Genomic DNA, 7,346 nt, shown 5'->3' with positions numbered 1-7,346 from the left:
TTGGCCAGCAAAAGAGACCGAGTCAAATTCTGATTATCGTTCCATCTGTACGTTCATTGCATTCAGAACCTGACTCAGTATGTCACCTGCTGGAATTGCTTGTTGTTTTCTTAGACGAGTGAGGTACAAATGTATAAAAAACATTCACTAATATCCTTCTCCACTGATGGCCACAAAAATGGAAATGGATCAGAATTTTTGGGGAATGCTTTATTTTCCAGCATAGATATTGAAGAATTACTAACAACTATGACCCATCCTCAGCTGGCATAAATCAGCCTGGCTCAGTTTACTGCAGTGATGCTAGGAGAGAGCACATACACATTTTCAAAACATACTTACGTGAAAGCTTATAGGTAGGATCCTAATGTCAGCTGTTACAGTGCGGGCACATCTTTGCTGATGTTTGGGCTCAGGTTTAAGGTCAACTTTGAGCCCAAACTCACTGACAATGTGAACAGATGAACTCTTGTGCTTCACTTTGGCAGAATATCTGCCCTACTTTAGAAGCTGTTCTGAAATTCAGCGTGTTGAGAGCTGAGGCTGCACCTACCCCACTCCTAGCTCTCCCAAAACATAGTTGTGTGCTGAAAAGCTCTCTCACAGAAACTCCACCAGTGGTCATTCTACAATTCCTTTTCTGGCCTTTCTGCAAGTCCCCACTTCCAATCTCTATTGTTCAGAAGCTCAGTTGTACCATTTAACCCCTGTTTGCCATGTATTCATCCGTTATCACCGAGGTCCATCCCACTGCATTTTGAACTGCACTTAGCAACCAGCACAACAACCATGACTTATAAGACCACAGCCAGCAACTAAGCTGCATTTTTGGTCCATTTAATAGAGTGCCAGCATGTGTGATTCCAGCAGCTGTCATTTTGCAGAAGCTAGAAGCTTGTGGGCTTGTAGAATACACCAAACAGGAACTTAACATGATGATAGGACTATGTACATGAGGTCCAAGTCCAATTTAAAAAAAAGCAATAATAAACGGTCTAGAAATGTATCAGCAGCGTGCCTGTAATAAGAAGACCGACAAGGTACTTACTGTTGTTCCTGGCTTTTCCCAAGCCCCTGCCATGTGCTTCTCCTCAAGCACACTGAGCAGTAAAAATAATTAAAGATCACATTCCACGCAATATCATTTCTGTAGTACTATCTTGCTGATGTTTTACAGCAGGGGTAGACAAAATATGGCTTATGGGCCACATCTGGCCCGTGAAGCCATTCTATCTGGCCTGTGGGGCCCCTAAAAAATTTAGAAAATTAAAATTTATCTGCCCTTGGTTCCCATAAAAAATGACAGGAACCAGGGGCAGTAGGACCCAGGGGAAGCCCTGGTGGACTCCTGCAACAGCAGGGCCTGCCCAACCCCACCCCCACAGCCAGAAGCCCCAGCAGGCCTGGGACCATGCGGCTGCCCTATGTCTGAAACTCAGGTAAGGGGGGGAGGGCAGGGAAGGAGCCTGGGGAAAAGCTGAGCCTGGGGAAAAGTGGTCCCTTGCCTGCCCCGTGGCTGGTGCCCCCTGCTGCAGCCACTCATAGCCCATGCAGGGCTGTCCTAAGCAGGCACAGGCTGCCCCATGTGGGGCACCAGCTTGTAACCTGCCCCTGCAACCAGCCTGGGCCCCATGCCAGCTCTGGGCTTGCCCATCAGGGCTGCATGTGGTGGCAGCAGCTTTGGTCCCCCTGCTTGCCATGCCAGGCAGTGTTTGCCACTGCCGCCTCTGTGTTGCCTAGCGCGTGAGCTCTGGGTGGGCAGCAGCGGCAAACACTTCCCAGAGCAGTGTGGAAGGGGTACAAGGTCCCATCTGGCAGGGACTCTGTGGAGCCAGGCCAGCTCCCCCCTCTCCCTGCTGGTGCAGCCTAGCCCGGCTCCACAGACCCCTGCCAGCCTGCACCCTGCTCTGGGCCCCACTGGTTCTGGCCCTGGGACATTGGTCCCAAGACATTGGGACATTGGTCCCAAGATGGTGACCAGGGCATGGGCACCTGTCAAGGGGGGGGGGTGCTACCCATGCGGCCCTTGACAGCTTGCCAGAACTGGGTAAGCGGCTCTCCACCCAAAATAATTGCCCGCCCCTATTTTACAAGCTTGTCCCTTACTTATCAGGACTCTGTACAAAATGTAGTAATATTTTCTACTAGAATTATATGTTCCACATAACCCATTCCTTACAGGTGACAACTGGAGGGATTCTGTTTTCTGTGGCCTGGGACTGGTATTACAGGAGGTTGGAGGGAGGTCTGAGTCTGGCTTTGCTGATTTGAGTAGCTATTGTTTTGGGGTTGTATTATAAGTGTAGGAATCTTTCCCACTTAAATTACCTGTTCACAGCATCTGATAAAGTGAACTTCAGCCAATGAAAACTTGTGCTCTCTCTCCCTATACATAGGCGACATGTAGTGGGGGCACAGGGGGACAGACACCGCTTGGCCCGCCCTCACCTCTGATGTCCCTGCGGCTGCCTGCAGGTGGTCCCCACTCACCACCACCGCCTGTGGGTGGTTGCCATGCCCCACCAGCCTCAAGAGGTATGCATCATTCATGTCTCTCTATATATCTTATTTAGTTAGTTTATAAAAATGCATGTACTCTGCCTTCTGGCTGACTTCAGACTTACATGGCTGACTACTTCTTAATTACTGCTGTAGCTACATTATTTCCCTTTGCTACTTCTCTCATATGCTAGGTACGGACAATCAAAAAGCCCAAGGCTGAATCAATTCAATGTTTGCAGGTTAGTCTAAGCTGAACAGATTAAATTGAAACAGAAGTGAGCAGACATTTACCTTTGATTCAGGAAATGCAGCCACATGCCTGCAGTGGCTCAGGCCAAAAGCCAGGGGGTGCTAGAGCATGGTTCTGGCTGTGTGTTCACTTCCTCTTCCTGCTGCCCCTGGGGTTTGTGGGATTTGCAGTCCAGAATTACAGTAGCATGACTCTGTAGGGTTGCTCATCACTTCGTCTTCTTGCTTCTAGGTGCCTTGTATTTGTAGTCCATAGTTGCAGCCAGCAGTAAGTTTGAGTGGGAGAAGGGGTGTTTAACCCCCCTCCCTGGCCCCAGATCCCACCTGGGGTTTGCTGGGGGGGCAGTCCCTCCTCCTTCCACCTCCTCCTCCCCCTGTAAACTGGGATGCATCCCCAGCTGGGTGTGCCCTCCCATCCCCTTGTCAGCCAGCCCTCACTGCTCCTGCTACAGAACAGAGGGGTGGGGCCAGACCTGTTCTCTGGAGCAGACAGCCCAGCCCAGCCCAGGGCTGAAAAGCATGCTGGGATGCTGGGGAACTCTGACTTAACTTGAACCAGAAAGAGGTCTGGGACAGAAATTTCATAAACTGGTTTGACCCAAATCAGTTCAGTCTGATACTGCATTCAACCCGGTTAATCTTAAAACAGTTTCATCCATTTTGAAACCAGTTTAAGTGGACTGAGCTTCTGTTTTGTTACAGGTTTAAACCAGTTTCTGATTACTTAGACCAGTTTATGTGTAACTACTGTCCTTAGCCATATTGTACTCTGGTAGTGTCCACTAGAATGGGGTCCTGGTTCATGAGCAGGGCTACAAGACACTGTAGTAATAAATAAATGAACAGTCAAAGAGAAACTAGGCAGGTGCAGCACCATGCTGTTACTCCTTTCTGGGAAGGTGGATGGAGCTCCTCATGTCCTTGTTCTTTCTGCTCCCAGAATTGCCCTGCCCAGAATCTTCCTGACTACAGGCAACCCCACTTAACACTGTTTTGCTTAACGCTATTTCACTATAACGCTCATTTTAAATTGATACCTAATTTCACTTAGCACTCAGCAAGTTTTGCTATAACACTCACAGTCACCATCTTGGGTCATTAAAACGCTTGTGGTCGCCACCATGGGTTGTCAAATACTTTCGGTTTCTCTTCATGCTCGTTTCGCTTAACGCTCATTTTTTCAGGAACCGATTAAGAACGCTAAGCGGGGGTTGCCTGTATTATCTTTTCCCATTTCTGTACCCTATTTAAAGATTCATCTCACTCCTTCCTCTCCCATTTGTTTTATTTTCCACATCATAGCTACTTTATAATACTCATGTTTTTCTGCCTGTTATTCCTATGTTTAATGTGTCAGTTCTTATCACTAGCTAGAAATTTCTTATTTTATAAAACACTGTTCCTGGTAAAAAGGCCTCATGGTTGAATGTTGTGTGTATTTAAGATATGAGTTCCCCTTGCCCCATTTGCAGCCCACATACTGATGCAATTTCCCTCTGGTTTGTTCCCAGATAAGTGTTGACACAGTGCTTGAATAAGATGATGAAGGACTCTGTTTACAAAAGAATGCTCTGTGGTATCTTTCTGCTTTCACAGGAAGCTTAACAGCTTGCAGAACAGCAAGTGGCAAATGTTTAGTACAACATTATGCCAGCTTGAGGACAAACTGTTCCTTTCAGGAATGTTTTTAGCCTTAAATGAAAGGAAAATCCACCTTGCACAATTCTTGGGGGGAGGGAGGAGATTGCCACTTAGTTGCATTGCCAGCATCTTTAATTCTGAAGCGTCTCCCGAGGCTTTTTCAATCAAACATAAACTTTCTATGGCGACAGGCTATAACATTGCAAGTGGTTGTTTCATAGGAATGAGGATTCCACTCCTGTGTATGAAGTAGTAAATCACCTTGTCTCAGCCTGCAGCATTACCAGTCTGCTGATCTGATACTAGGAAGCTGGGTAAAGCAATTGAATTGGGTAAGCAAATCTGAAAACACCAGAAAACAAAGAAAAAGGAACTTAAACAGTGACTGTTCAGCTGTAAACAATATGGTCATGCAAGGTACTCATTGGGATGAGTGTGAACTGAAGATTAATTTAATGAAAAGAAAAGAAAGGAGCTGGCTTTAGTGCACTCCCATTCAGCCCCATGACAATTGAAGTTTGTTCATCTGTGATTATCTATCTTGTTAATTTTTCAACCTGAAGTGGGAGTCTCTATTTGTAGTAACAGGAAACCCTGGTTAATTTGGTGTTTAATGAAAAAGATGTTACATAGGAGTTGATGGAGTGGGATTTGTGAAATTTCCCTGAAACTTCTTTCCTCAACTCAAGATACCAAGCTTCAATACAAAGTCTGGGGAAAGCATCACTGTAGAGCTGGCTGAGTCCTAAGTTAGGTTTAATGTACAGAGTGCAGTAAACCCCTGCATGCCAAGTTTCATATTTGTATATATATAATAAAGTGTGTGTCTGTATGTATGTATATTCACTTATAACTCAAGAATGACCAGTCCTCTCTACTCAAAACCTTCCAAAATTACTGAATACCACCCAAGGAAAATTATAGGTGGGTTATTGTCACTGGAAGCCCCAAAAAGGGTCAAGTGAAAAGTCTCAGGAGGCAGCGGCAGCCTCCTGTCATCTCAAATGCAGATCTGAGGGCCCAGGCTCCCCAGGGAGGAATCCAGCATAGCCCCACAGCCCTCCCAGGAGTGCAGGCCCCCATATCTGCATGCGACATGACAGGAGGCTGCCACTGCTGGCAAGGGACACAAGTTTTGCTTATCAGCAATTTAAGGTACAGTTTCCCAGAAACCCCTACATCTATTTCCTTGCAACTTGGCAGGCTTCATGATCTTAGAAGGCGCTACCATCTCTGCCATTTTAATCCAAATCAGACAAGAAATGACAAAGTTATAGGCATTTTCATGATTCCCCATTATAGCCTATGGGCAAAATGTTCAAACAGCAAAATAGTTTTGGCAAAACGAACCAGAACAGCGCTTCGAAACAAAACATGACGACAAAACGAAACAATGTCCCATCAAACCAGATAAATGGAAGTTGAAACAAAACAGTGCTCTATCTATCTATCTATCTAGCTAGCTAGCTATCTAAAGATATGTATCTATGTATGTGTGTGTATATATATCTATATATCTCTAAAGATATATATTTATATTTATATCTGTATAAATCAATATATAAAAGTTTGGACTAAAATATCAGGTCCCTGGTTACCTAGTAGAAACAACAACACAGAAAAAATAGCAAGATCATAATTTCCCTGTGGAACAAATAGTATTTTCCATGTAAAAAAGTATTTCAATGGAAAATTCTTAAACAGGATCACTAAGTATATGGTGACTCAGAGAAGCAATCATTAATCTAACCATGAGGTGCAACGTGGTGGGTAAATCATCTTCTAGTGACTGATAGTGGGATTCTATGGTACAGTGTATGCTAGTATCACAGACAATGTCTCTTTTGGAGAGAAATCTAGACTATTATCTTAGATCTTAGAGGCCTGGGCCTCTAAAGTCATTTGTTTTAATATGTTTCATGTTCCATGAGAAAAGCTGCTAGCTAAACATAAGGATGTTTTAGAGATAAAGGTTTTTAATTCACTGGTCACTGGGGAATCCCCGGTAAAAGAACATGAAGGGTGCGGTGCATAAACTTCTATGGGAAAAGGTATATTTTTTAGGGGAAAGTGAAACACTGCGCATTAAATTGTAATTCTGAATCCATTTTTTTTTTGCAGCTTTTCAGCCCCAAATGCTATCTGAAGTCACAGGCATAGCCAGGCAGCTCTATGCTCAGCACAGCCACACAATGCCAGCAGTGTGAATTGCAGTAATGCTATCAGCTACCACTGTGGTCACAGCTGTTCCTGCACCCCTGCATGAAGCTGCTGCCTCTGATACCCTGACCCCTCCCTCCCACTCCCATTACACTACTCTCTGAGGTTTCATTCAGGTGCAGTTCAAATAATTGTAACACAGATGATGACGGTATTATGTGATGTGAAACATTATGATGTTATCATGTCATGTAGCATGTACTCTTTGCTTACATCTTGGGAAGTATTTCCTCTGCATTCAGAAAGAGACCAAATCTGAATTTGAAAATAAAATTGACTTCAGTACCTTCTTTTGACAAAGCTAAAAATAAACACTAGCTATTGATTAGTGTATTTGTATTATGTCTCCGTAAATGAATATTAAGTCTTGTTAGCTTCATTAGGCACAAAAATATATGAAGCATTTTTATAATGCTAATTTGTTCACTAATAACTACAATATATTAACTGCTTTTTTTATTGGCATCCTTTTGTCTGCGAGAGACTGTGGATATTGTAGCCTATGACACAGATGGTTTGCAGTGTTTCATGTGACTGAATAGTCCAATCTGAGATTTTCATGATCTATGGCAGTGGTTGCAAGTGTGTGTGTCATGATTGGGTGGTTCAGGAGCTGCTTGTTTCCTATGGACTCTTTTCAATTCCAGATGTTGGAGCCGATTCCTGTCATCACTTTGATGCCCAAGTGGAGACAATGATGCCACTTGTTCCCATCACTTGCCAAGATTTCCCAT

At 44.4% G+C, this 7,346-nt stretch overlaps 1 long non-coding RNA gene across 1 annotated transcript; it reads left to right on the top strand.

Annotated features, from left to right (window-relative positions):
• Positions 1–2,400: 2,400 nt before the first annotated feature.
• LOC109285452 (uncharacterized) lies at positions 2,401–6,943 on the top strand. Its single transcript, XR_002093200.2, has 3 exons — positions 2,401–2,535; positions 4,614–4,724; positions 6,514–6,943. It is a non-coding gene; the product is annotated as an uncharacterized LOC109285452 (long non-coding RNA).
• Positions 6,944–7,346: the final 403 nt, after the last annotated feature.

Source organism: Alligator mississippiensis, chromosome 1 (genome assembly GCF_030867095.1).
Source record: "Alligator mississippiensis isolate rAllMis1 chromosome 1, rAllMis1, whole genome shotgun sequence".
Taxonomy (NCBI): Eukaryota; Metazoa; Chordata; order Crocodylia; family Alligatoridae; genus Alligator; species Alligator mississippiensis.
The sequence above is the reverse complement of the archived record's forward strand: the minus strand, read 5'-3'. Positions and strand labels throughout refer to the sequence as shown.